General features: G+C 46.7%; 1 protein-coding gene across 5 annotated transcripts in view; it reads right to left on the bottom strand.

Annotated features, from left to right (window-relative positions):
- ZFHX3 (zinc finger homeobox 3) overlaps window positions 1-27,976 on the bottom strand; it is a 252,177-nt gene that overhangs the window by 177,370 nt on the left and 46,831 nt on the right. Inside the window, exons 1-3 of one of the 5 annotated variants that reach the window (XM_042231875.2) lie at window positions 13,512-27,976; window positions 10,166-10,254; window positions 8-10,047 (exon numbers count right to left, since the gene is read on the bottom strand). The exon at window positions 13,512-27,976 is cut by the window's right edge and continues 12,263 nt beyond it. The exons of 3 other annotated variants lie outside the window; for them this stretch is intronic. The gene's annotated coding sequence lies outside the window, so the exon portion shown is untranslated. Of the gene's footprint in view, window positions 1-7 lie in introns of all 5 variants that reach the window. One more of the 5 variants, XM_042231874.2, reaches the window with a different exon arrangement.

The raw sequence follows: 27,976 nt of genomic DNA, 5'->3' as shown, positions 1-27,976 counted from the left end.
TTATCACCTGAATGTGCACCTCATACTTTCAGTAGACCACGAGATGTCTGTAAGCAGCTGGCCTCCCATCACGCCACACTTGGCGTGGCTCAACATGTCCAAGCGGTACTGCCCCTCACCGACTGCCCTGGGCTCTTGGTACCATCTTTGATTCTAGAAAACAGAAAGGAAAGATCATCCTAGTCTTCTTGCTGTCATCTTCATCCAGTGCCTTTCTCATGCAAAAAACAGTTGCCAAAATATTCAAACAGATGCTCCCCAGACTGGTTTTAACACACTCTAAAATCGACCCCACACTACGAATCAGTCAGCTCTTACTTCTCCGACAGCAGAGTCTCAACGCCATCAACACATTCTTGCCTCCGTTTCTGCAGCCCCACAACCTGTGGATGGCCTCTCTCTTCCTCAACATTCATTCAAACCTTGGACGTCCCTTAAAAAGCACAAGCTCCAGTTTCACAGAGGCAATAAAACTCCCCTCCTATCATTCAAACTGCAGTCACAAAATTAAAAGATGTATGCTCCTTGGCAGAAAAGCTATGACAAACCTAGACAGCGTAATAAAAAGCAGAGACATAGCTTTGCCGACAAAGGTTCACATAGTCAAAGCTATGGTTTTTCCTGATAGTCATCAATGGATGTGAGAGTCAGACCATAAAGATGGCTGAGCACCAAAGAATTGATGCTTTCAAACTGCAGTGCTAGAGAAAGACTCTGGAGAGTCCCTTGGACAGTAAGGAGATCAAACCAATCAATCTTAAAGGAAATCAACCCAGAATATCCACTGGAAGGACTGATGCTGATGCTGAAGCTCCAGTACTATGGCCACTTAATGTGAAGAATGGACTCACTGAGAAAGATTCTGATGCTGGGAAAGACTGAGAGCAGAAGGGGAAGGGGGCGACAGAGGACATGATGGGTGGATGGCATCATCAGCTCAATGGATATGAGTTTGAGCAAACTTGGGGAGATAGTGAAGAACAGGGAAGCCTGGTGTGCTGAAGTCCACGGGGTCGCAGAGTCAGGCATGACTCAGTGAATGAGCAACACGACAAATCACTCAAACCCACCAAAGTATTTCTCCTCGCTGAACTCCAGCAGGAATCACCACCACACTGACACTAAAACAGTTCCTCCTTGTACCACCTGGGTTACTTTTATCTCTACCAATGGACTATAAGCCGCTTGAAGGTGAAAATCAGCTTATAATTCGGTTCATCTCCCAGCACAGTGCTAAGCAGGTAGTAAAAACTTGATTAAGAGCACTCTCTCTGAGACATCTTAAATAATATTAGTGGGAGAGTGCTGATCTCAACATTACAAATAATTGACCACCAAAGACCCATTCCTCCTAATTTGGAGGCTCAGGTATGACACCTGAGTATTTCAGTATTTTTTGGTTTATTATTTCCTATTCCAAGTCTACAGGGGCACCCCTCATTCCAGTCATCCTATACAGACTGGTCAAAGAGATGGAAATCCAGAAAGCCAAGCAAATCCCTAAATATCTGGGCTTGGGGGGCAGAATGAGGGGAATCGGGTATGGACAAAGTTTTTTCCTTGTGGAAAGAGCTATAAAGCCATCTATGCTCTTGAGTGAAAGAGGACCATGAGTCCACTGGTTCCTGAATTCTTATGAACTAGTTATTGGTCAGCGGAACTTTTCATTTGAGTCACAGGAGAAACTGCAGGGGTTCAAGGCTGTACAGATGCAAGAGAAACTGGCTTGGGCAGATTCTCTTTTTGCACGTGCTGTTTCTGGGACAGGGTAGAAGCAGCCATGGGCCTCGAGCTTTCTTCTACACAGATCTGGTCTGTGAGAACCAAGGAATAACCTGTAAGCTGCCTTTCTCTGGTCCTGCAGTAGCACCTGGGAAACCCCATCCAGCCTTCCCAGTAGAGGAACTTCTGCTCTCCACAAGCTCCACCATCGGACATGGTCATGCTGGGATGGTCAGGAAGCCAGGCAAGGGCGAGGTGAGAGGTGGCCTTGGGGAAGGAATGTCCCCTCAACGCGCATCTCCAAAATGACTCTTTGAAAAAGGAGTGTTTTCCTCTCAGCAGGAAGAAAGCCACATGGCGGGCTCCCCATCGGCAGCGCGCTCGGGCACAAGGCTCCAGAGTTGGCACCAGGACAAAACAAACAAGGGTTGCCCTTCGAAGGCTCATTAATGGGGCAACACACACACAGGGCCTCTCACCAGCGCAGGCACAGCGCGACCTTCAGATCTTCCCTGGCTCGTTAGCATAAACAGCTTTTCAAGCAGCAGGGAGCAAGAGGCGCTGAGCAGGGATGGAGGCTGTCTGGCCCGGCCCCTGGCAATTCCTTCCCTTACAGCCAAGTGGACCAGCAGCCACGGTGACCTCGGCGGACTTCAAGACGGACTGAAGAGGGTACGGGTTCTGTTCGCCCTCTGAGTGTATGTGAAGAACTTCCAAACTCTGAAGCTTAAAACCCAACCAGGTGTTGGGTGGCGGTGTGTGTGGGTGGCAGGACAGGAGCAGTGACTTGTGTGCCCTACTCTTCAGAGCCCCTTCTCCATCCCAAGTGGTAATCAGAAAGCCAATTATTTGCACCATTACTTTTAATCAAGAAAAACGGATTGAGACGTATTTACCACTAGCCACTTCAAAGAGTGGCCCTGGGAATTAGGCAAATCGACAAAGCAAAATTCCTTCTTCAAAAGTAAGGATCCAAGAGTCTGCACTGCCTTAGCCTTCCAGAAGCCACCTGAAGAACCAAGTGACAGTGGGTAATGATGACGCCCTCACAAACTCAGCACAAGTGGCCCAGATGGACTTTCTCTTCTCATTGCTCCAGATGCTGCCCTTGGGTCAATGGCTGCTGTGAAGAATCACCAAGGCCACATTAAATAGGACGTGGCTTAATCATGCTGGAAAGTCTTTTATCCAGGCACTACTACGACCAAACAATTGAGTCTGGGAATGAGTGTGGTTATGTATTTTTCCTTAATGGTTTCCTGAACACCCTGGTTAGGTCTGATCCCGGGTGGGGAATTGCCAGCTCAAGTCATAAAAAGTGATCAATGTAGATCAAGACCTTGTGCTAAGTGTCTGAGATGAGAGGATAGAAATATATCTGTACAACAAAATTCTATGAAGCACTTATCCTTCAATTAAAAAATAATTTTTCAAAAAATCTTAAAAGAAAGAAAAGAAATATATCTATACAAACACACAGACACATGAAAAATGCATGTTGAGGTCAAGAACTTCAGCCCCCTTCTGAAGTGACACCCTCTGTCCTCTCCCACCTAGAGCTCGGGTCGTCCCCTCAAAACTTCAGCCAGCAGCTCTAATCCCAGGCAGTGCCAGAACAAGTTGACAAAAACTGTTCCCGCAGCTCCAGAAGGCCCCAGCGTTAAGCCATGCTGAGATGGGGGTACCCAACCTGGCTGGTTAACGGGGCCCATCTCTTAGGCCACAAGAAGGAAGAGGCTACTGGGTTTCTGGCCCTGGTGCTCTTAGCTTTAAACCCCTGTGAATCATGCTTGGCCAAAAACTCGCTGGCTGCTCTAATGATTTTTATCCGTTCACACAACAGATGTTCACCAAGTGCCTACAGTATGCACAGCAGCCCTGTTATCGACACAGACTCCCAACTAGCTTGCTCTCATTAGAGGCCAAAACAAGACCCTGGCCAGTGGTGACCATCCAGGCAGGGCACCAGCTCAAGGAGGCGCAGAACTTCACGTGCTGCCGGATTCACGGTATCAACACAGTTATCTGGGTTCCCACCGCTCCCCGCATTCCTGAGCCTTCCTGCTCTAAGGCCAGAATCTGTCCTTCTATGAACCAGAGGCGGCCTGTGACGACCTCTGATGTCCACTGCATTTAAAAACGCGGCTCAACTACTGCAACACATGGCTTGGCAAGCTGTGCGACTGGCCTGAGCCCCTCTGGTGCTGGGGATACCATAACCGCTGCCCACACCCCTGCCACTCGGCCCACCCCTGGCGTGCCCCCCAGGCATGCCCATCTCTCTCAAGGGTCTCATCCTCAAGCTACATGGGAGTCAGGAACCTAAAGGGAGTTAGATTCCTAAAGGAAACTTACGGATGTTTGAGATTTCCTGATGACCCAGGAGGAAAGCGTGCTGTCCCCCAAACAACTTAAGAAAAACTGCCAGAACCACCGAACCGGCCTTCACACGAGCGCTGCCTCTCCTCGGACACTTGGGTTCACCATCCCCAAGCCTTACCCGGACGTGTTAGGGCTGGCCTGCTTCCATGTGACCAAGCCATGCCCCTCAATAGACCCTCCTTCTTGTTCACGACACAGTCCTGGGAGTTTTGGAGAATAACGCAGAGGTGGGGAGTCTGGTTCTTAATGGACTGATAATTGAAGCATAAGGTCTAGGAATTAAAATAAACCAGCTCTGAGAAGCCTATTCAGCAACCTTAACTCATCTTCCAGTTGTCGCCCGCCCCCCTAGCCCCCCAACCCCTCGGCCGGCAACCATCTGGCTTCCTGTCACAGGTCAGTGGGAAAAACTGAAATTTCTAAAATTCATTTGGTGTTTGTTTGGGGTTGGAGGTGAGCTGGGGAGAAAGAAAAGTGAAAGCCCCCTCCCTCGTGTGTCCCCCTCACAGCTGTTCTGCTGACGTCACCTGGAGGGCAGGACAAACCTGTGCACGATTTTGAACCATCTACACATGAAGGGTGGGGGCCAGAGTTCAGGGGAAGAAGGGAGAAGAAAACGACCAGGAATCTTCGTTCTTTTCTTTTATTTGAGGGAATCTTTCCTAAGCATTCACTCCCTGGCCTTCTGCCTCCGGGATGGAAAGTGTTACTCAGCTGCAAGGCCTCTTGCTAATTGTGGGTTTTTATTTTTATTTCCTATTACCCTCTTGCACGCCTGATGAGATTATTTTACCGGAACTGACACAGCTGGAAGCAGCAGGCATACGTGGAGCCTCTGAGGAGGTGATGCAATTTCATTTTCATTGATCAGAAATCAGCAGGGCAGTAAGTGATGGGAAATTCCATTAGAAGAAAACTTGCAAGCCATGAGCCTCAACTTCCTCGCCACACCCAGGACCCCTCACCCAAGGGTCTCGCCTTGCCTCTGGACTAGGTCTGCATGGAGCAGAGGCTTGGAAGTGTCTGCTCAGTGTGGGGAGGAGAGAATCAAGGCCAAGCCACTGGCCTGGGAGGGTGCCTGGCTGGGAGAAGAACATGGGGAGGACTCTATCAACCAACAAGGGCACCTCGGTTCTCTGTGGTTGAGACAGAAGTCATCCAGGGACCCAGAACAGAAGCCTTCAAAACCACAGCCCCTCAAAACCAGCGCTTAGAGGATTGCCTTCCCAAGTGGCACAAACAACAAAAAGGGAGGCAACTAGCAAAAGTTGTAAGTATGTCCTCTGGTCACTTGTAGAGCTGCTCCTGAAGGCACCCCCCGTGTGTTTACTGAGCACCTACTGTGTGCTGGGGGCTCAACAAGCACAGACTCAGACCCTCCCCTAAAGCTGCAGGAGGGATGTCCTCTCCTGGACAATCAAGGAAGCAGAGGTTGGGGGGGTGGGGGCGGGTACGGGAGAGAGTCCATCAGAACCATGGCCTTACTGAGGAGAGCAGGCACAGCCTCCCCAAGGCCAAGGCAGGCTGCTGGAGAGCCAAGCAGAGAATTTGCTCAACGACTGCCTGGCCTGCCTTCTCCCAGGGGTACATCCGCCTCCATCACCCTGTGCGTCTCCACAATGGCGCTCCTGGCGTCCAAGGCTGGAGCCAGAGGTGGACTCTTCAGAATACGTAGAATGGCTACTGTTTCAGGATTTAAAACCCCCTGTCCCCAATGTTTGCCCAGCAAATACTGCTTCACTCACCAAAAGCCTAGGGGGAAAAGGTAGCAAGGAGCTATTGACAAAGATAAGTTCTACCGAAAAATAAACATTGTCAGCCAAGTCCACTGCATTTAAAAACTGCCAGACTTCCTCTGGCAGTTTTGCCATAAAAAGATGAATCCGAGAAGGACTGGGGCCACACTCAAAAAATTCAATACTGCTCCCAACAACTCTTCACCATTAAAATGGGAAAAAATGTAAATGCGCAAATGATGACAATATGTCAAATTTAAACTCTATTGGCTAAGTTTTTACTGAGCACCTAATGTGTGGCTCAACAAAGCAGAAAATAGGTAAGACAGGGACCCTAGGTGAATGAGCTTGCACACCAGATCAGAGTCCAGCATGGAGTCATTTATTCACGCTGCTTACAAGAATACACAACACAACATGATAGCATAAATTGAGGCCAGGGCAAAAGAAGAAAGAATAAATAACAGTGGAGAAAATCTGAGCCAAAAACGAAGCTTAAAATGCATGTAATAGGGAACTCCCTGGTGGTCCAGTGGTTACGACTTTGCCTTGCAATGCAGGGGGGCAAGTTCGATCCATTATTGGGGAACTCATGTCCCACATGCTTCATGGGCAAAATAAAAAGGATACAGCAGAAGCAATGGTGTAACAAATTCAATAAAGACTTTAAAAAACAGTCCACATTAAAAAAGCTTAAATTTTAAAATTTCAGAAAAAAAAAATGCATACAATAATAACCAACACGTTGAGCCATAAACTTGGCTCTAAGCTTTCTGAAAGTTCAGAAGGAAAACATAATAACCTTGTTTAAGGTATACTATTCACAATGTTCAAGAGAAGAAGAACAAGTTAATCACTCAGGATTATTTAGCACCAACAATTTCTCAATCACAAAAACTGGGATAAGGAACAGGTAGCAAGTGTTCCCTTTGAGGAGGTCATAATAAGAAGGCTTGAGTTTAAGGTCATTAAGACTCACTGTCTCCTTTTATGGATAAGAATAATGACCCCAGAGGGTGTTGGTGGCTTGTCCAAGGTCAGTGACAGAGTTAGAAAGGGGACGTGAGTATCTTCACACCACGACAGTGCCTCTTCTACGACATGGACCTACTCCCCATCTTTGTTCTAAATTCACGGGATGGTCAGGGGAAGAGGTACAATGTGGAGGCCACAGTGAGGGGTGAGGGGACTGATCTAGATTTGAGAGCTAAGAATCGAACACCTAAATGCGGTAGGTAGACCTCATTCGGAAACCCCTTCAAACAAATCAACTGTAAGAAGCCATTCTGGGGACAATTAGGTAAGTGTGAAGAGCAATTTGATATTTGATTGCGTGCAAGAACGCGTTACTTTTGTTATGTCGACATAATGTTACTATCACCTAAGAAAATGATCAAGCCTCATGATATCTTTGATTAGCTCTAAAATCAATGCCAATGAACAAAAAGAGTAAAGAAACCCAACAAAAAGTGAATTATTGTCAAGTGTAGGTGAGGGAGTTCATCATGTTATTATTATTATTATTTTTTACATAATACACTTTTTTTCCCCCTTTAAAAAAGAAAGCTCTGTCTTTATCCAGTTCAGGAGCACCTTCTGAAAAAAGAATGGCCCCCGCCAAAGCCAAGCTTCTCAGCCTTGAGTTGACATATTCATGGCAAGCTAAGCCTTTTTTCAAGGAAATATGGATTCTTCTTTATTTAGAAGAGCTAAAAGACTTCCAAAGAAGTATTTTAGGCCCCAGCTACCTCTAAATCTTGTTCAAAACTTAACATTTGCTGACCCCACCCTTACTCCTACCCTTGGAAGGTACAAGGCACCATCCTACCACTAATACAGGAAGGGGTAACAGGCATCATGCGTTGGGCACAGTCCCTGACACATTTATACGTGGCCACTATCAATACCACTGCTGAGAAAAAAAATGAGCCCAATGTAACAGCCTAAGATTACATAAGAGCTTGATTTAGAGTTTGGAGTCAAACTCATGATTAAGAAAAAACACACCCACTGATAAGTGAAAAGCCTCCACTGGTTGATTTAGTGGGTTAAAAAATAACTTTAAACACTTCCAGTGAATTTACGAAATAAGGCAATATTTACCAACCATTGTTTTTGAGCTCATTGTCTTTCATCTCAGTATGAATGTTTTATAAGTCACCTTAATTGCTTTGTAAAGTCTGAATGGAGCTGGTTCCCACTGGGGCTGGCTCTTTGTGCTCATCTTCAAGTAGGCTGAGCCACATGGAGGCCTTTACACGCCCATCGTCACGCTGCAGCTTCCTGGGAAATACTCTTTGCAAAGCACTTTTTCACAGCAGCATTGGTGTTTGACCAAGAAAACAGTCACACCCGGCACCAACTTCCCTAGGAACAAATAACAATGCTCCCTCAATTTATACGGTGGTTTATACATTTTGAAACACTCATATTCATTTCTCACTTGACCACCAACAATCGTGTTTTGTTAAGTAGACAGAATGGGAACCATAACTCAGATTTTACAGGTTCAAAAAAAATTTCTAAAACAGGAGAGTGACTACTATGAGTCATTCTTTCCCGAGGTCACCAGCTGGTGAGCAGCAAATCAGGAACCAGGATCCATTCTCCGGTTTCTAGTCCAGGGTTCTTTCCTCTATGAAGACACCACTTTCTGAAAAAGAATCATCTTTCCAAACCCTTCAAAGATAACATTTCATCTTCTAAATAAGAAAGAAAAAAAAATCTGAGTATACCAAAGACCCAAAAAAAGATATTCCACTTCTCTGCTCACACCTAAAAAGCAAAACTATAAATAACACCAAATACTGGGTTGCTCCACACAGCCAAGAACCTTGATATGAGACAGTAAATCTTAAAATTTTACATAGAATGTGATTCCCTGTAAAACATCTTCTACCACATAGACAATACTGCTGCCCAGAAGTCTGACCATGTGGCTCAAAAAGCTATTGGTGAAAAGAACAAAGTAAAAAGCTGTCAACATCTAGGAGCTCTTCATGAATGAGGTCAAACTTCGAAGAGCTAGTATCAATGCAGAGCTCAATTTAAGACCAGTGAGGCAACACAAAGGGTGATTTGGGCCACAATTCTACTGCATTATTACCCAATCAAAATGCACACATCTACATAAAACTAAAAAATGGAGGTATCATCCCCATCATGAATGTTGCTTAGCCTATAGTGGCAAAGTAAGGGCCATCTGGTCTACCCTCTGCTGTCACAGTAGAGTCCTTGGAGCTACTGTCCCTATCATAATGGAAAGTAATGAAAGTTGGGTCAACTTAACCACTGCCCACCCTCTGAGTCTGACTGATGTAGCTAATATTTAAGGAAGAATGTTGTTCTTGTTTCATTGCTAAGTTGTGTCCAACTCTTTCACAACCCCATGGAGTGCAGTCCACCAGGCTTCTCTGTCCATGGGATTTACCCGGCAAGAATACTGGAGTGGGTTGCCGTTTTCTTCTCCAGGGGACCTTCCCGACCTACAGGTGGAACTCACGTCCCCTGCTTTGGCAGGCAGATTCTTTACCACTGAGCCACCAGGGAAGCCCATTTAGGAAGAACATTATGCTTAAAATAAAACTTACCAACTTGTGGAACCAAGGTAGTCTGGGTACAGGGAAACTGAAGACAAAAGCAGGCGGGTACAGAAAACAAGACAGTGATGGGGATCCCTTGACACCCCAGTGCAAGAGATGGTGGCCTCGTAGGGTGGGGTCAGGAGGGTAAGCTTGGCCTTGGTTAGATCCCCAGACCACACCTAGAGAACCACTCTCACCAACTTCCCACTGTTACTCCCTGGGGCCATTCCCTCACCTGCACAGGGCTGTGTCTACTCAAGACCATCTGTGGGCTCAGCCCTGCTTTGTCAAGCCTGCGGCTGGATTCTGCGGTCATGTCTCACTATTACTCCCCTAGACCCCGCCAGATAAGAGTCTACAGCCTTACATCTTGCTGCCCAGACTCTATGACCTGGCTTTCTGACCCCCTCTTATATGGACCCTTATTTGCTGGGACTTGAATTCCGTGATCTGGAATCCCATACACCTGGCACCCCCTCTTGCCTGTTACCTACTTACACTTCTCCAAGCTCAGTCGGAAGCCAAGCCCCTTGCCTTCATCACACACCTACTGGCCTCCTCCCCATCTGATAAACTTTCATTTCTGGATCCTCTTGAGGGATTAGGAAGCCAGAGGCTGCAGCCTGGCAGGGAGGGCAGGAAAGTGTCAGCTGCCAAAGCGATTCACCCTCCCCCAGTCCAACTACTGCTGCCTCCTTCTCCTCCTCCTCCTCCGCTCCCCAGCGACTCCGTGAAACTCACCAGCTTTAAAAACTGACTCCTAAATGTAGCTGCTGGCTTCTCACTAGAGGTCGTCACTCCGGTTGAACAGCACACCTGTGTTGTTTGGTCTAGAAAGGTAAAGACCCCATGGCAGTTTGCACTAAAATTGGTTTAAAGGGGTTATGTTGCCAGATATGCTGTGCAAGCTCACCCCTAGCATCATTTATACTCATTTTATATGTGAATACATACACACACACACACACACATATATACATACAGACACATATGCATATACACACAGTTCTCATTTAAAACAAAGTAGAGTAGTTACTAAGAGAAAAATGACATAGACAGTCAACACACACACACACACCATCGTCCCCACTGCTGCTAGAAAGACCTTGTCCTTAAAGTTTCTGGATGACTATCACTTACCACTGCCTAATTCTTAACTACTGGCTGGGTCTGGGGACTCCATCCCTTGCTCCCTAGAGCTAAGTATCCATGTTGCTTTTGTTTCATCAGGAGAAAAAGGGGGTGTAAACATGAATCAGACCAGAGACTGGGGACAGCCAGTGACAGTGATGTAATCTAAAGTGGCACCAAAATCTACCTTCAGCATTCTGTCATCTTATGATCGACCATTTCACTTCAGACACTCACTGATCCGGAGGAACCTGAATCCTAAAACGAGATGTCCCCAAGTAAGTGGTTACTCTCTAAAAGCAAACTGTGGATCTCACAGCAGAATGCTCCAAATGTCCCAGGAATGCCTGTTACATAAGGGTCTCCGCACTGCAGTGCTTAATTCCATCATGGGGTCAAGAGGGGTGGAATGGACATGACCATTGGACATGGCCAAGGCAGGGAAAAATCAGGAGTTTTTATCTTAACATTCAAATTCCTGAGTATCCATTGAAATCCCACTGCTATAATTATTTTATTCACTGTCTACACACACATACACAAGATGCCTTTAAAAACCTGCATTAACTTCCCTGTGTAAAAACCTTCCTTCTGTTGGGTGCCTTGAGATAAAAGCTATGTTTGACTCTGACCAGCCTTTGAATTCTGGCACTTGCCTGGTCTGGGACCAGAGCAGTTTTCCATCCAGCCAGGGAAAGCACAGGCCCTGCCGGCAGAGCAGGGGTTAATGGAAGCTGACCGCAGCACAGTTGTTAAGGTAATCAATACCACTGAGATACTAAAGCAGCATAAGCCACAATATTGATTGCCAAGCAGATGATAAAACTGTTTATTATGATAATTGCAGGGTCCCTGCAAGATGCTCCCAGTGCTTCCTAAAGCTGTTTACAAAACTAATAAAGATTTGCCATTTCAAGGTCTTCCATTTAAACCACCCTTCCTTCCCCAAACTCCTGGTCCACCACCAAAAAGCAGGCCACACCCCTGGGCTATGAACATGTTCTTTCCTGGGGCAGCACCAGAGCCTGTCCTGGGTGTGTCATGACCCTCGGGGGCCTCTGAGGAAAGGGCTGACCTTCCACACCCTCACCCTGCCCCCAACTTCAGGAAAGGGAGGCCGGAAGCCCAGCCGACTAGACACTCAGGGCGTGAAGATTTCCTCCTCAGAGCCCGCCATGTGATAATTATGGGGTTTTATTGATGGAGGGGGCTGCTCAGGGCTACTTGAGCTAACATCCATTTGTTATAGCACATTTAAGAAACCACATCACCTTGGTTTGTAATTAAAATTTCTCTGGAGGACTTGGTGGCCATGGAACTAACTGAAGATGTTCAAACGCTGATTCTAGAATGCATTCCTGCAGACACAGCTCAGTGGTGACTTTCGCTGCTACACTGGGCTCATGTCTCCAGTTCTATCACGCCCAACGAAACAGCTTCATGTTTGTTGACAGTGGAATTAACTCCTTGGCTATAAATACAGCCAGCTGCCTTGAGACCCAAGTCTTTAGATTAACAGCACTGTTAATGATGACTGTAATAATATTTTCACATGCTATGATATTATTTTTCAAGATGAACTAGATCAATGAGGAAATGTTTCTCAATAGAAGCAAGCATCTCACAGGTAGTGTGAATGCTCTTCAAATCATTCCAGGGGAAATTTTACTGGGTCCTGAGGATAAGTATGGTAGCTACAGGATGCCAAGCCTGCCAGTAGACTAAAAGTGTGTTTGCAGAATGTGCAAGAAGGAAAAAAGGAACCCAAGTTCTGAGAAGAAGCCAGTAGCCATTCCCTTAGAAGGAGAAGGTAAAGGCCCCATCCTTCACTCGACCCTCAACAGCGTTGGCTCGGCCCACAATAACCAGCAGGATTTTCCCCAGGACAGAATTTGACAGGCCTTCAAAACCACATTTGCTACTTTCAGGAGCACAACTCTGAGAGTTGATAGGCCAGAGAACTATGAGGTGGGGGTAGCTTTTTTCTTTCCCATCAAAGCTTGGAGAAATGGTTAACCAATGCCCCTGTCTTGACCATGCACAAAGACCTCAGCTCCAGCACTGAAGCCCTGACAGTCTCCCGAGTCAGCTGCGCCGGCAGCCTTGGGGGCTCACCGCCCGCGTAGCCTGCCCGTGTGTGCACACGCACGGTTCAGATCTGTGGACGAGTAGAGACACGCAGCTCCTCTGTAGACACCTGTCTGCTCCGCCTACTCACAATCACACAGAAACCAGGAGACTGGAGCCAGTTTTATGGGGAGTATAATCCCCTTGCCAAAGACCTTGCCATGAACTCACAGATACCACAGCATGGCTGGAAGGGATGCACCGAGATCAGTTTAACCTGGTTACCCGCTCTTACAGGAACTACTTGGCAACCAGGAATGGCAGGAGGAAATCTGAGGCGTCCCTATTACTGCATTTCATGAACAATACATTCCCAGGGAAAGTGGCAGAGGACAATGATCAACTACTAAATGCCCAGCTGGACGCCCTGGTCACGCACCATATGCCCATGGGGCCCGTGTTCACAAACACATCCCTGGATCTGATACCAAGAGAAGGTAGAATATTAAGTGTGACTAATTCTGCTGTTACCTTTTAATCTCACTCACACACATAGACTTATACTCTCAACAGTAACTTCAACAACAACAAAAAATATACCCTCGGAATGATATGGTCCACACTTGGAAACCCGCCCACAACGGCCAGCCAAGCCCGCCTAAGTGCTAAGAACCATTTAGGAGCATTGTAAACCATTAGGGCCATTAGCACTAATCTGACCTCAACAAAATAAATCAAACCCACTAGGAACAAATTTAGAAGCTTTCCAAAGTCAAGTTCTCAATCCTTGAAAGGCTCACAAGCTCAACCCATGGCAGGGACCAAACGGCCAGCCTCTGGACTACTCTCCCCACTCCTACCTTCCCTGTAGCTCACAGAGCACGCTCACCTGGGACCGGGGTTCTGGGGGGTTCTGGATCCTTCTTGACCCACTGGATCAGGAAGCCGTGACTATCAAGGTTTAAGGGATTCACTCTTCTCCTCTCTCCGAGTTCCCATCAGATACAATTTTCCATCTGTACTGTGCTAAACGTCCTCTTTCAAAGTATGTGAACATTTAGATATATTTTCAAGATATCCTGATTGGCTTTCAACTATGCGGGTTCTCTACTCTGGGTCAGAGTTCACCCAGCCTTTTTTATCTTTCAATAGGCAGGGTTCATGTATATTAAGAAACTGTGATTCCCCTCACCCCGTCCCATTAATATGTGTCAACATAGTAAGTAATTTCTCCAACAAAACTTAGAACCACCAGCATATACTCTAAATTTAAATTGCAAAATCCTAAGTTTTCATCTTTGTTCTTCCCTGATAATTACTTAGCACGTTTTTTAACACTGATGGTGCTGCCCTGACTAAGAAACAGGAAGTGAAATAAACTATGGTACCCCTGAATTTCACCAGTCGATGAGAGAAGACAGTTAAGAACACATTGACTAGAGAAGCAGGCAGTCTATAGCCCTTCAGTTGTTAAAATGATTAAAAAAAAAAATACTGTGTCATCATTTGCACTCATCTTCAAGAAGCAGAAGGAAAAATTAAGTGGCAAGAATATTGGCAAAGCAAGTTAGTAACAGGAGACCCAGGACACAGCACATGGCGTTCTATGAGCCAAGAGTCTGAATTGCTAAAAGCTGAGTAATCCTTTCCAGCTCCACCCAGCATGAATTTCCAGGTATCAAATTATATGTTAATTACACGAATGTGAAGTTACATGAGGGGAAGTGGTGTTAGTCAGCACCCAGGGGGTGGCAGTTAAGTAAAATGGTTTTCTAAGGCATGTCTCACACGCAGGCCAGGGACTCCCCGGGCTCAGGATGAGAAGAGGAATCATGAAGCCGAGGTCTGGGCTCTACCTCCAAACCGTCTGTGGATAGACCTTCTAGAGCCCTCTCAGTAGACAACTCCACCTCCCCACCCAGCCAAACCTCCCTAACATACAAAATACCCAGGAGCCTTTTCCTTTCTGCACATTTGTTCTATAAATCAAAACGTGGTAGGGCTCCTTTCAGATTCAGCCAATCCAGAGCGAGGCCCTGAGCCCTGACCACAATGGTGAGAGGGGTAGTGGTGCCACTCAAGGTGATGGGAGGGCCCCCAGTGACCCCCAGCACCCACCGCCCCTTGACTATTGTGTAGGGTCAGGACAGCACAATGTCCTCCTGGTTCCTGGCAGTGCCAGAGTCCCTGGTGCTGGGGAGACGCTTTGTATCTGCAGTGAGACTGAACACGGAGTTCTGAAACGGCTTCGAATCCCAGGGCTCAGGCTGCAAAGCCCTTTATCAACGTAACATATCATCCCCCTCTGCCTGCCAGGCCCCCGCCGACCGCATACTGATCTGGCCCTGATTTGAAGCAAGGGAATTAAAGTGAAGCCCAGGCCTGTCCCCGCCAGCGAAGGGAACAGATGACTGGGACTGAACGCTCAGGACTGTGCCACACCTGAGCAGGGAGTATACAGAGATCCGCCCATGAGGAGGAGCGGAACCCTCTCTTCTTTCCACTCATCGCTTCAAACGATTCTTCTCTAATACTGAGCCCCACAAGCGGCTATCAGAGAGGCTCTAGACTAACAGCTTTAAGTGGGTCACGACAAAAAATAAAATAAAGAAAACCCATATATATAGCACAGTACTGTATAGCATAGTATAGAACAGGCTATAAGCATATGCCCTGGGCTGGCATTTTAGCACAGAAGCCACTGAAAAGCTTTAAACTGTTAACCCACTTTGGGTTTACCATACCTATAATGGTTGCACAGATCATGTTTGCCCCATATGATTGTAGGGATTAATAACTGAAGTATTTATTTAGCACAGTAAATGCTTAGTGTCAGTTACTAATCTTTATACACACATATACATATACACAGAGAATCTGCATAAAATCGTTTCACTTGCATAAAATCTAACAGAGGCCAAATCCTCATTTCTAAGGCTCAGAGAAGCAGGGGAGACTCACCCATAGTCTCACATCTCACGAGAAAGTAAGGCTGGCCTGGAAAACAAGTGCTCACACTTCCGGACTGGTGTCTTTCGCACCATCATTTCCCAGTGTGTCCAACCAACACCACTGGCCACAGGCAAGTTGATGAGTGGGGTGGACATTTTAAATTCAAATCGTTACCTACTTAACATTTATTTGAGCCAATGTGACTAGCCCAAACCTGTGATTCCCCTGCTATCACTGCTTGGGATGATGCTAAAGCAGGTATTTATGGTTTTAATACAGGAATTCATGAAAAAAAAGATTTAAGTAAATAATGTAATTTGGGTGGTAAAAAGACAGAAAAAGGATACCCATGTTTGCGGTGCTCTCTCTGAGGCCCTGCTTTCCCTCTCAGAAACTGGGGCTGAATGGATCTTTCTAACAGAGTCAAGCGTGAGAAGCCAGCGGCGGGCACGTCCTGGTTCCCTGTGTGTCTGCCTGGTCCTCTCTAAAGCACAGCCTTTCAATGAAAGGGCTGCGCCTTCCTCCAGGCTCTCTGAGAAAGGCTGTGAGAAGGGTTATCAGCCTCCGTGACCCCTTTAGTCAGCCGTGGCTCTTTTCCCGCTCCCATCCCCCCCACGCCACCCAGCGAAGACCCTGCAGCCCGGATCTGGCACCCAGTCTTCCCTCTTAATGCCTTTTTCCTTGTACAGCTATCACCAAGAGGGCTGTTTAGTGAGAGGACCTCAGGCTGACCTTTGCTGACAGGCTCCAAGCTCCCTCTGTAAACTGATCTAATGTGAGGCCCGGTAATTAGCGACCAAGTAGTAATTGCAGCTTCTTACTAGGCTGGACCAAGATTGCGAAAACTACCCCCACCCAACCCTGTGGGGGGGGATGGTGTGGGGGGGGGGCGGCGCTGCTGAGGACCCCAACCCACACAGAACATCTGCTCACAGCCAAAAGGAGGGACTCGGAGACATTTGTGAGGGAGGCCAGCACTCTTTCAGGTTTTAATGAAAAGTGGGACAGGGAAGGAGACAGCTACGCAAGGAAATCAGAAAGTAAAGAAGAGGGGAGAAAAAAAGAAATCCAGGGCCTGCCTGGAAGAAGAGCCCTTTCAGGAAGGCACCAGCTCTGGAGGCGGATGGCCCCGAGCAAGAAACTCATTTCAGCCTCAGCAGGAACACAGCAAGTCACCTTAAAGAGTCAGCAACAAGAAACGCACAAGGGCAGGAGGCACAGGGTGGCTCTGCAGCTCCTACAAGCATCCCACCCCACCCCCCTCCACTCAGCTCAGAACCATTCCCCTCCCCAGACAGCTTGGGTGCCCCACCTCAAACTCAGAATATTTGAGATGCCAGGCTGCTAGCCTGCTTCTGCGTGATCATCTGCTTGTAATTCAACCAGACCCATCCAACAGGCCATCCCCACTAGCAGCCCACACACGTATGTAACGTGTGTCAGAGTGGTGTGCAAAGGCCCTACTGAGAACTTTCAAGAGGCAGTGTGTCCGTGACTGGCAGGGTGCCCTCATTGTGACTCTAAAAATAAACCTAACAGCACAAAAGATAACATGGTCAGAAAGACTGAAAAGGTGTCCCTCCTTGCTAATGCAGCAAGCCAGTGAGACACCGCACAGCTCAATAGCCTGCTCCATCCTTCCTAAGGAAACCCTTTATTTTCCAGCCCCACCCCATCCCCATTTCCTCTGTCGGATCCAAAAAAGCCACTTTGCTGAACTGCTGTTGCCCTTGATAGCTTCTGAACCTTTCCTCAGGAGAGGCGGCAAGTTCAGGGGGCCCTGCACCTCGTCTGTGTGGACTGGACTTTCTGCCAATCTGAGTTACCGCCATTTGTTGTTGTTGCTTAGCTGCTAGGTCATGTCCAGCTCCTTACGAACCCGTGACTGTAGCTCACCAGGCTCCTCTGTCCACGGGATTTCCCAGGCAAGAATACTGGAGTGGGTTGCCATTTCTCCTCTCCTCAGGGGATCTTCCCAACTCCGGGATTGAACCCATGTCTCCTGCATTGGCCGGCGGAGTCTTTTTACCACTGAGCCACAGGGAAGCCATAGACTTAGGCCACAGACTTCAACAAACTTCATTTCCCTGCACCGCCTCTTCCCCCAGTAGGTTCCAGGCAGTACAGACTCTGGGTTGAAACCAGTGACAAAAACCAGGGTAGCAGCAGCTGACTGCACTAATTCACCCTCCGTTTCCTTCTCCAAACAATTAATGCACTTAATAACTCCAGCCCCAACAACAGACTCCTCAGGCACCCCTCTATTAACCTCTCCCCACTCCAAGCAGTGGGTCTCCACCGGAATTCTTCTGTTCCCTATCACTTAATCATTTTTTAATCCACAACAAGGACTCTGCGCCACACTGTGGTTTTGTTCTCTCTTAATCTTTTCTGAGGGACCTTATCAAAAGCTTTTAGAAAATACCAGTGAATTTTGCCTACCAGGTCATCTTCATTATTTTAGAATTTTTTATGAAGAAATTACAGACCTTAATGTTGTAAATGAATACGGAAGACTCAGCACTCACTTAGGCATGCAAGTCTGACTCAGGTTACACTTAAGTCGCCGTATTACCTCCCTTTTTAGAAAGATTCTTCTCTGGCTGATAGTAAGGAATGAGGCCCCTCCCCAACTCCCAGGTGTGGGATTCCCCCAAGACTTTCTGGACCAGCCAAAACAGAGTACCCACTGAGTACCAAAAGAGATACATGGTATGGAACACAATTTCAAACCAGGGAACAACATGCATGGAGTCAAGGAAGGCCGGGATGTGGCAGTCTATCCCACCTCCACCTTCCCTACCTTCCCCCAGGTGGATGGAGGTAAGCCGTGAGCTCTCAGCATCACCACTGGTCCACACGGGGCATCAATGACAGTTTCTGGATGCTGACACTATGTATGATCCCTCCTAATCCCTGTTTGGTTCCTACCATTCGTCATTAGTACTCTGCCCACAAACCCAGCCCTGAATGGAGGGGCAGGTGTTCCCATGATGGAATAGTCACAGATGCGGAATGGGAGGGGTGTTTCCTAGTCACCTCAAATTATTTTCTTGGCAAGTTTACAGGTAAATCATTTAGTCAAATACACATCTTTTCAAGAGTTGCCTGGGAGCAGGGTTCAAAAGCCGGAGCGCAGTTCTGAAAGCCCTGTTGGAAGCCCTCTTCCACGGATAACAGAGAGGGCTAAGGGAATCCACACTTAAGCCTGACTCATGTTCCTGATCACCAGGGAGAGCTGCAGCCTTCACTGCACACACATCAGCTCCTAACATCACATCTGATCACCAAAGATGTAGGCGAGGGCCCCTGTCCTCTAGCCAGATGAGACCGGCCTGCCTCTCCTCCATAACATACCGGTGGGATGGACAAGTTCAGAAAGTAGTCTCCAGGGTCCAGAGTACCGGGTAATTCTGTATCCTTGAGGGACACCATCAACACTGAGTCATAACTGGACATCTAGTAAAAGGGGCAGGCTGCCAGGACTCTCCTCCATCCTCGGCGTGTCCTTGCCACCGTGGGGGCCCTGGCGGACAGAATGGGAATTGCGGGTCCGGTTGCTCTGTGACGGGGAGGCCCCAGCTCCGCCTGGACTTAATGAGCTCTTGCAAGGAAACAGGAAGTCTATAAAGTAATTTAAATAACTTCCAGTTCTGAAATAAAGGAAATTAAACCGCTGGCACAAACCTCTCTAATGGACACCTTTTTTGTCCCTCCAGTTGCATTCACAACTACAGCTGTCACAGTCTTCTCCCCGAGGTCAGCGCCCCCAATTCCTCTCACGTGAAACACACAGAGGCTACCAGTCAGCCTTCCGAGCGTGCCAAGCTTCTGCAGAAACCGTAGGTGAGGGTCGTAGCTTGGCGCCTAGTGAAAACACATGCATTAGCCGCCCCCCCCCCCAGCCCCACATGGAGTCCTGACACTCCTGAGCTGCGGGATCCTGGGTGAAATCATGTGAGCTTGACAGGGGTCCCAGCCGCTCACCAGCCAATACCGAGAATGTCTTGGTCTGACCAAACGACCTCCGAGATTATTAAGAGGGTCAATGGGCACACTGGAGAACAGTGCAAACTGAAAACGCAAATAAACGCTGATACTATTCCGGCCGCCAAAGCCCTTAGGCTCTGGAATTTCTCAATTTTCTGTTCAAGAGGCACTGTGCTAGCCTTGCCTTCCTCTTCACTATGCATATTTATTCACAGGTTCTTCTGCTCTTCCTGTGCCCCTAAATATGAGTAATTATTTGTGTGGATAATTATCAATCCAACTAGACATGGTTTCCTGCCAGGCAGGGACTGCAGCTTTATACCTTCTGCAAACCAGTGTGTGTAGACCACCAGTCAGTACCACGGAGGTTCTCCATACATGGCTGGAATCGACAGCCCACACGGCTACCCATTCAGTCTCAAACACCAATAGCTAACAACTATCCGTCAACCCTCTATGGAAAGAGACCAACCTCGTGGAAGACTTGGCACTGGCAGTGAGTCGACAAGAGGGACAGGGGTTTGGGTCCCCCTTTCTCTGTGGGGAAACAGTGGACCCAGCTTCTCACATTTAAGAGAAGCAAACCTGTCACTACATGAAATGCAAACCCGTCACTACAGCAGTTTCACTGGGTAAATCTAAGCTGCCGGATGCCAGAAACTTTCTGGCCACAGAGTTAAGTTTACTTTATTGATAATAATCAGCCAGATACGGACTGGTTTGACCAGTACTCTGGATGCAGGATCACAAGAGAGACAAACTTAAAAGCAGCTTAAGGTCAACCTCGTTTTACTAGCCCTCTAGATATTACTACTGACAACTGGTACCGTGAACCCTTGACCCCTTGACTGGTAGAAGCCCATAGCAAGGCTGGACATTCTGTGCCAGTGAGAAAGCCTGTCAGGCTCCCTCCATCCAGGAGGACAAGCCCAGGCACTCCACAAAGAGAGCTGGTGTATTCTGCTCCCAAAGGGACCCTCCGCAAACATGCTGAGAAAGGGAATCACCCATGGGAATCCAGTTTTGCTTTACATAAAGGCACAACTTCATCAGCAGGCTCCGTCTCAAAGTGGGGTAAGGTCTACCACCACAGAAGAATTACCCAGTGCTGCCTTGCCTGTGGGCCTGTGCAACTGGAATGATTGGATTCAGAGGTCCAGAGGTCCGTTTGAGCAATAGCTGTCTTCTCTTAAAGGTCTCGCCATTGAGCAAGAGCTCTGTGCCCTGGAGGGCCGCTCCAGCTCTTGAGTAATCATGCCCCCACCCCTCTGAGGGCTTGCCATGGTTAAGACCCACCGCCTCTGCTCATCTCAGGGCACCCAGGCCCCCCCAGGTACTTGGGGAGACTCATCCTCCCAGCCACAGACTCTGCTGTACTCCTTCATAGTCCGACTACAGCCAGGAGGACAGAATCTAAAAGAATTTCTGACTAGGATGGGTTAACCCCCAAATGCAAACACAGATCATCTCCCACAGCATTACTCACGGTGCTCCCAAGTGGAGCCAGCCGTGACTTTCCTCAGAGCCTACTGTCAGAGAACCCAAACCAGCACATCTCTGGGTCTCCCTTGGTTAGCCATCCTTCCTCTAAAACCTGCATTGAAAATGGGAGCCACAAAGGTAATTTTAAATTTCCTAATAGCCATGGTAAAAAAAGGAAAGAAAGAAAGAAAGAAAGAGGAGGGAGTAAATAGGTAGAAATTGAAATATATCTTATTTAATACCAGTATATCCAAAATATCACTTCCAGGGAATTCCGTGGCAGTCTAGTAGTTAGGACTCCATGCTTCCCCTACAGGGGGCATGAGTTCACTCCCTGGTCAATAAACTAAGCTCCCACATGCCTCGCAGGTGGATGGGTGTGATCACTTAGTCGTGTCCAACTCTGAGACCCCATGGACTATAGAGTCCATGGAATTCTCCAGGCCAGAATACTGGAGTGGGTAGCCTTTCCCTTCTCCAGGGGATCTTCCCAACCCAGGGATCAAACCCAAGTCTCCCGCATTGCAGGTGGAGTCTTTACCAGCTGAGTCACAAGGGAAGCCCAAGAATACTGGACTGGGTAGCCGATCCCCTCTCCAGTAGATCTTCCTGACCTAGGAATCAAACCAGGGTCTCCTGAATTGCAGGGGGATTCTTTACTAACTGAGCTATCAGGGAAGCACTGGAATATCACTTCCAGTGCAATCCATTGAAATGTTACTAACCTATCTCCCCCTTCACCACCCCTCCCTTCTCAGACTAAGCCTTGAGAACCTGTACCTGTTTACTCACAGCACAGATCAACGCCGAGTGGCCACGTCTCAAGAGCTCAGTAGCCACATGTGGCTGGTGGCTACCATATTGAGGGATCTCAAGAGCACTGCCTTCCTCTGCCGATGAGAACCTAAAGCAGAACTCTAATCTGGCTGTGCTGTAATAATTCATGCTTGTTTTTCCCACTCACAGACTTCACAGAACTTACCCCTACTCAAGATTCTTTCCCACGGCATTTACAATTACATTTGGGTGACATGTCAAGAAGTTAAGCTGCTGGGGTTGGAGTGAACAGATTTTCAAGGAATCGCATACAACTTATCTGGTCAATCAGATCTTCTCTCCAGGGCTTGTCCACCATTCAAGTAAACCCCCAGGGTTTCTTAATTTTAAATCCTTGTAACCCTGTAACTTGAAAATCCACCATCTTCCGGGTGATGTATATTTAACTCCTTGGTGCCCACGTCCATAGCTCCTTGTTGATGTGTTCTCCGCTAGAACAGACCCCATCTCTAATTCAAGATCACGCTCAATGGTTTCTGCCCTAGTCGCAGATGATGAATCTACATGATATTTAACAAAATTATGCAGAATAAAGGACTGAGGTCATGTCTGCAGAATCCTAAGGCACAAGGAGGCACAGGACAAATCCACAGGTTTGGGAACTGCCTGTAAACAGAAGGAAAATTTTTCACAGAAGATAAGATGTTGAGGCTGTTTTCTCTACAACTAGTAACCAGAAAACTTGCTAAGTTCAGTCCAGATCTATGCAGGAGGGTCACAGAGCTACTTAAAATACAACAAATAGCTCAGAGATCTGAACCCCTAGCCTGCAGAGACACTTAGCACAGTGTAAGTGGGTCTGTGACAGCATGCTTCCCAGTGCCAGGGCAGGCCGGGGCAGGGTCCCACTGACCCACCAGCCACACTGACCCCGCAGCAACTCCTCAGTCAGCCCCCTTAAGCCATTGCTGGGTCAATGGTAGAATCCTCGCCTCCCCATTCAGCCCTGCCCCCTGCATTTACATCAGCCCTACCCAGAGGAATAGAGGGTTGATCTAGAAAGAACTACTAGAAAGCTCTTCCATCCAGATTCAGCTCAAAGAGCAGGATAACCAGGGGAAACATGAAACATACAGAAAACAGTCCGCTTCTGGCTCATTGCTCTGGCTTTGGGCAAGAGAAGGTGCACGCGGAGCTTGGGAGGAAGGGCTGGAACGGGCTGAGGCCGGGACTCGTTCCAGGAGCCCCCAGGGGACAGGCCTGGCTCCTGAACCTGGAAATGCAGAGGGCTGCTCTCCAACAGGTGGAGGGTCCCCCATCCAAGCACGCCAGGCAGGGGTAGGAGGGGAACCCTCTCAGCCAATGCTGCTCCTGGCATCCTCCCATCCCGAGTGGCCCTCAACCTGTCCCCAATGTGCTGGGGAGAGGAGTAGGGGACGAGCATGAGAGGAAAGGAAGGAAGGAGGCGGCTCTTCTTGGCGAGCTGATGGGTGTGAGTGGTGAGCATTAATTAAAAAGCCATCCAGGAACAATGGTCTTTTCATATTTGGAGCCTGTTCTGCACAAAGCTCAGCTTGTTCTAGGGGGAGGTCTCTGCTTCGGATTTTTTTCTTACTCATTTCCGAGGGCTGTGGCAATGTCTGGCACCCAGCGCAACCCGCTGGAGTGTCCCTCATCCAGAGGCTGTGCCAGGCAGACCTTCTTGACTCCAGAGGTGGTGGCATTCAGACACAAAGAGGGGCAGCCCAGGAGGGCTTTTATGTTTTGACCCGCAGGCTCCCAGATTGCTCCCGGGCGTTCCCCCGAATGGCTGCCTAACCTGCGGAAACACACACTGGACGTTTTCATCAGCCAAATACCCATTTCCCTCTCAAATTATGCTAGACGCGCCACACCCAGCAGGCTCGGGTGAGGAGTCATGGGTCTGCCAGACATTTCAAGACTTCAGTGTAAGAAGACAACAAGTGGACAGTAGACGGTGTGATGAGACGCCCTCCTGGTTTTAGCCTACTCTGCTCAACCCCACAGACTACCCTTAAGAAAAGCAGTTTTTAAACCAGAGAGACAGATAGGAGCATCTAAGACATTCTTGACACCTTAAAAAACCACCTCCACTCTCAATCTTTACAGCTTCTGGTGGTCAAGCCCCTCTGATCCCAACTCTTAGAATCCATATCCTTTGGCACAGGCTGTGCACAGTGACTAACAGCAGAGAGATCGCTTCTGAGATGGGGTTACAAAGACCCTGTAGCGTCTGTCTCCTGCACACTCCTTGCTCTCCCTAGTGGAAGCCCACTGCCATGCTGTGTTCTGCTCTGCGGAGGAGCCCATACAGCCAGAAACTGAGGGCAGTCCCCAGCCAACAAGGAACAGAGGCACCCTGTCCCACAGCCCACACAGAACTGCACCCTGTCAACAAGCGCATGGAGCAGTTCAGACACGGGTCCTTCCCCAGTGAAGCATTCAGATGAGAGCGTAGCCCTGTTCAGCATCTTCATGGCAACCTCACGAGAGATCTGGAGGCAGAGGGTCTAGATTTCTGACCCATGGAAACTCTAAGAGAGTAACAATAACTGTTGTTTTAAGCCACTGAGTTCAGGGGTAGTTTGTTACACAGCAGTAGATAACAAATACACTCTCCATGTTAAAATGAAAAGGAGAAAATTTTAGCCAGAATGTGGCAGGGCTGAGATTCTCACTTGGGCCAGACTGATCCTTTACTGCCAACGTCCCTTTCACGATGCAGTTTCAGCTCCCATGCTCACATTTGGGCCCACACAGCTAGGAAGTGACAATACTCCATGGGCCTCACCGTCACCACAAATGACACATACATACCTAGAATACATGCTTTAATGTCAAAAGACACAAAATTCCTGCAGGATGCAGATATGAGAGTAGAGCGAAGAAAGGAGCTGGTCTAATCTCCTTTTACCAATAAAGAAATGAACACTGACAGTCATAAAGCAGCAGAGATGGAACTCAAATGCTGGCCAAGATGACATGGGACTCTTTAAGGATCTGGGAAACTTCAGCCCAAACATTCTGGACACACCTTTGATCTGCTGGCTAGGAAAATTCCATCAGGAACCCTGGTCTTCTCTTTTTGGCACCACAGTTAACACTCCGTGGATCTTGCCCCCACCTTGACGTTTCCCCTCTAACCTGGCAGCTTCCTCTGTATCTGTCCTCCCAAGTCCTTCCACACGGATGGGTCGCAGCAGGTAGACTGTTTGCCCCTTGGTTAATGTGGGAGTTGAAAATTCTCAGCCTCAGCCTCAGCTCATGCCCAAGTGCAATCCAAGCGTACTTTGAGATTCTATGACACACCAGGAAGACAATGCACCATTTCCACCAAGAAAGTTAAACAGGCAGAGGTATTCTCGAATCTCCAGCAGGACTCCACAAGCATGCACATCACTGACTAAGACTTCCACTATTTTTACACACACATACCCTAGACACTTACAGTAAAGATCATAAATAATTAAGACAAAGTAGCCTGAAGACATTGTGGGAAGCATTCTTGCTGATTTTTTTTTTAATTAGGATCTTGCTAATTCAAAAAATTTTAAATCCCTAAAATATTTCTGACACAGCCACAGATCAGCAAAACTCAAGTGATCCTACATTCTCACATTGAGACATATATATTTTTTTAATTATGAAAGTAACAGATACTTACTACTCTGGGTTCTGAAAACAGTATTAAAAGCAGCCTGTACTTCTACCAACTGGATGTAACCACTCAAGTTAATATTGTTACAGGTATCCTTCAATCTTGCCCTTATGCATATTTTTAAAAATTAAACTGAAGTCCTATAGTACACACAGCCTCCTTTCATTTAACACCACTGTTTTCCCACATTCCTAACCATGAGACAAGAGTTTTAAATAACCACATTAAGAATCAACCATATGGATGCACCACAGTTTAAATCAGTCCCCTGTGAGAGAATTAGATGGTTACTATTATTCACTATTATAGACATATGTAATGACAATCTTTACTTATAAATATCTTCTATACAACTGGAGATCTCTATATTATATTATACATGAAGGTACTGGGTTACCAGTCCTATTCTAGACATTAAGGATAAATTTGTGAAAATGCAAAGATCTCTCCTCCTTGTGAAGTTTACATTCTTAGCAGGAAAGAAAAATCAAGGGTAATAAATTCAAAAAATCTTTAATATTATTTAGTATTTTATTAGGCAAAAATAGGCTATGGTAGGAGAAGTGGGACAGAGTAAGGAGAATCAGGAAATTCACGGTGAGACAAGTTACAAATTTAAATAAATCTTATTTTAAAGCTTCCTGACATGCATTGTGTCAAAGTACTCTCCAGAAAGAGTTTACCAATTTTTCTACTCCTTCATCAGAACCATTCCTTTTTCACTCTATTAAAAAAAAAGAAAGAAAGCACAATCTTCCTAGTAAACAAATAAGTGAAAATAATGAGCTATTATCTGGCTCTTCAAATGGGCAATCTGAATTTATGCTTTATCTAAGTTTGTTTAGTATTCTTTGCTCATTTTCTCTATCTTTTTCTATTGTTGATTTTAAGAGCTCTTTATATATTAAGGATATTGAAGACAAACTTTGACAATTATGTATGTTTTCAATATCTTTTCTCAGTTTGTCATATGCCTTTAAAAACCGATTACCAGAGCCCAGGATAAAGAACTTTCTAAATGCAGTACGTCAGTCTTTTTTGTTATCGTTTCTTTACCAGAAGAGCCGGGCCTGATGGCCCTCCCTGTTCCATATACTGATTAACATTCACCTATACTTTCTACTATGGGCTGAAAGTAGAATCTGCCTGCAACGCAGGGGACCCAGGTTCAATCCCTGGGTCGGGACGATCCCTTGGAGAAGGGAATGGCAACCAGGCAGTCCAGTATTCTCGCCTGGAAAATTCCATGGAAAGAGAGCCTGGTGGGCTACAGTCCATGGTATCACAAAGAGTTGGATAGGACTGAGGAATTTTCACTTTCACTTTTCACACTTTCTTCTGGCTTCCCAGGTGGTTCAGTGGTAAAAACTGTGCCTGCCAAGCAGGAGACACGGGATTGATCCCTGGGTCAGGAAGATCCCCTGAAAAAGGAAATGGCAACCCCCTCCAGCATTCTTGCCTGGAAATCCCACAGACAGAGGAGCTTGGTGGACTATAGTGCATAGGGTCACAGAGAGTTGAACACAAAATAGCGGCTGAACAGCAGCAGCAGCAGCCTTTCTTTGAGCTTGTCTGTGACTTCAGGTTTACTAACAGCTCTCTAACTCATGTAGATATATGATAATATACACTATGAAGAATAGCTCTAACTCAGTTTTCTCTATTTATCTAAATTAATTTTTTCCTATTTACCCTATAATTATTTACTAGAGACAGTAAAGCACAGGGAGGGAGGTCACTGGTTTTACTGCCAATCAGATCAGTGTTCAATCCTTCAAGAATTTGGGTAAGTTACTGCAACTCTCTGAATCTCAGTTTCCTCATCTATAAAATGGAACTGTATGTAGTGCTGACCTCATACAATTCTTGTGAAGATTAAATGAGATGAGCTCATGGAAAAGTGTTTAACATAATTTCTGGCACATACAAGTATGGGAAAATGTGAGCTGCTACTATTTTAATTCCTCTCATTTACTTGAAATGCTACCTTTCCCAGACACATTTCTATTTGATTCCATTCCACTGTGTGACCTCTGTAATATTTTCCAACCAAGTTTTCCTGGTATATGAGAAAACTAATGATTTTTGAAATTTTACTTTGTAACTGAACTCCATACTTAATTCCATGTAAATGTGTCCTGGGTATTTTAGGAAGACAATAACATCTGTAAATAATTTTCAATGTTTCTCTTTAACCATTATTTGACTTTGGTTTGTATATCCTGGCCAATTCAATAAGGCAGGAAAAAGAAATGAGTACAATGGGCAATCTTTGCTTTATTCCCAGTTTCATTATGCTGCCTCTTTTGATTCCATTAAATCTCCAAGTGTTGTAGCTGCTGGTTTCTTGATCAAATTAATGCAATCTCTTTGTAGCAAAGTTGTTTTGCTGTTTAAAATTCTAAGCAAACTAGAAATAAGAATAGAGATCTACCAAATGCCATTTTTGGATATATGTTTTTCTTCTTTGTTCT

This window comes from Ovis aries, chromosome 14, assembly GCF_016772045.2.
Source record: "Ovis aries strain OAR_USU_Benz2616 breed Rambouillet chromosome 14, ARS-UI_Ramb_v3.0, whole genome shotgun sequence".
NCBI classification, from domain to species: domain Eukaryota; kingdom Metazoa; phylum Chordata; class Mammalia; order Artiodactyla; family Bovidae; genus Ovis; species Ovis aries.
This window is presented reverse-complemented; position numbering and strand designations above follow the sequence as displayed.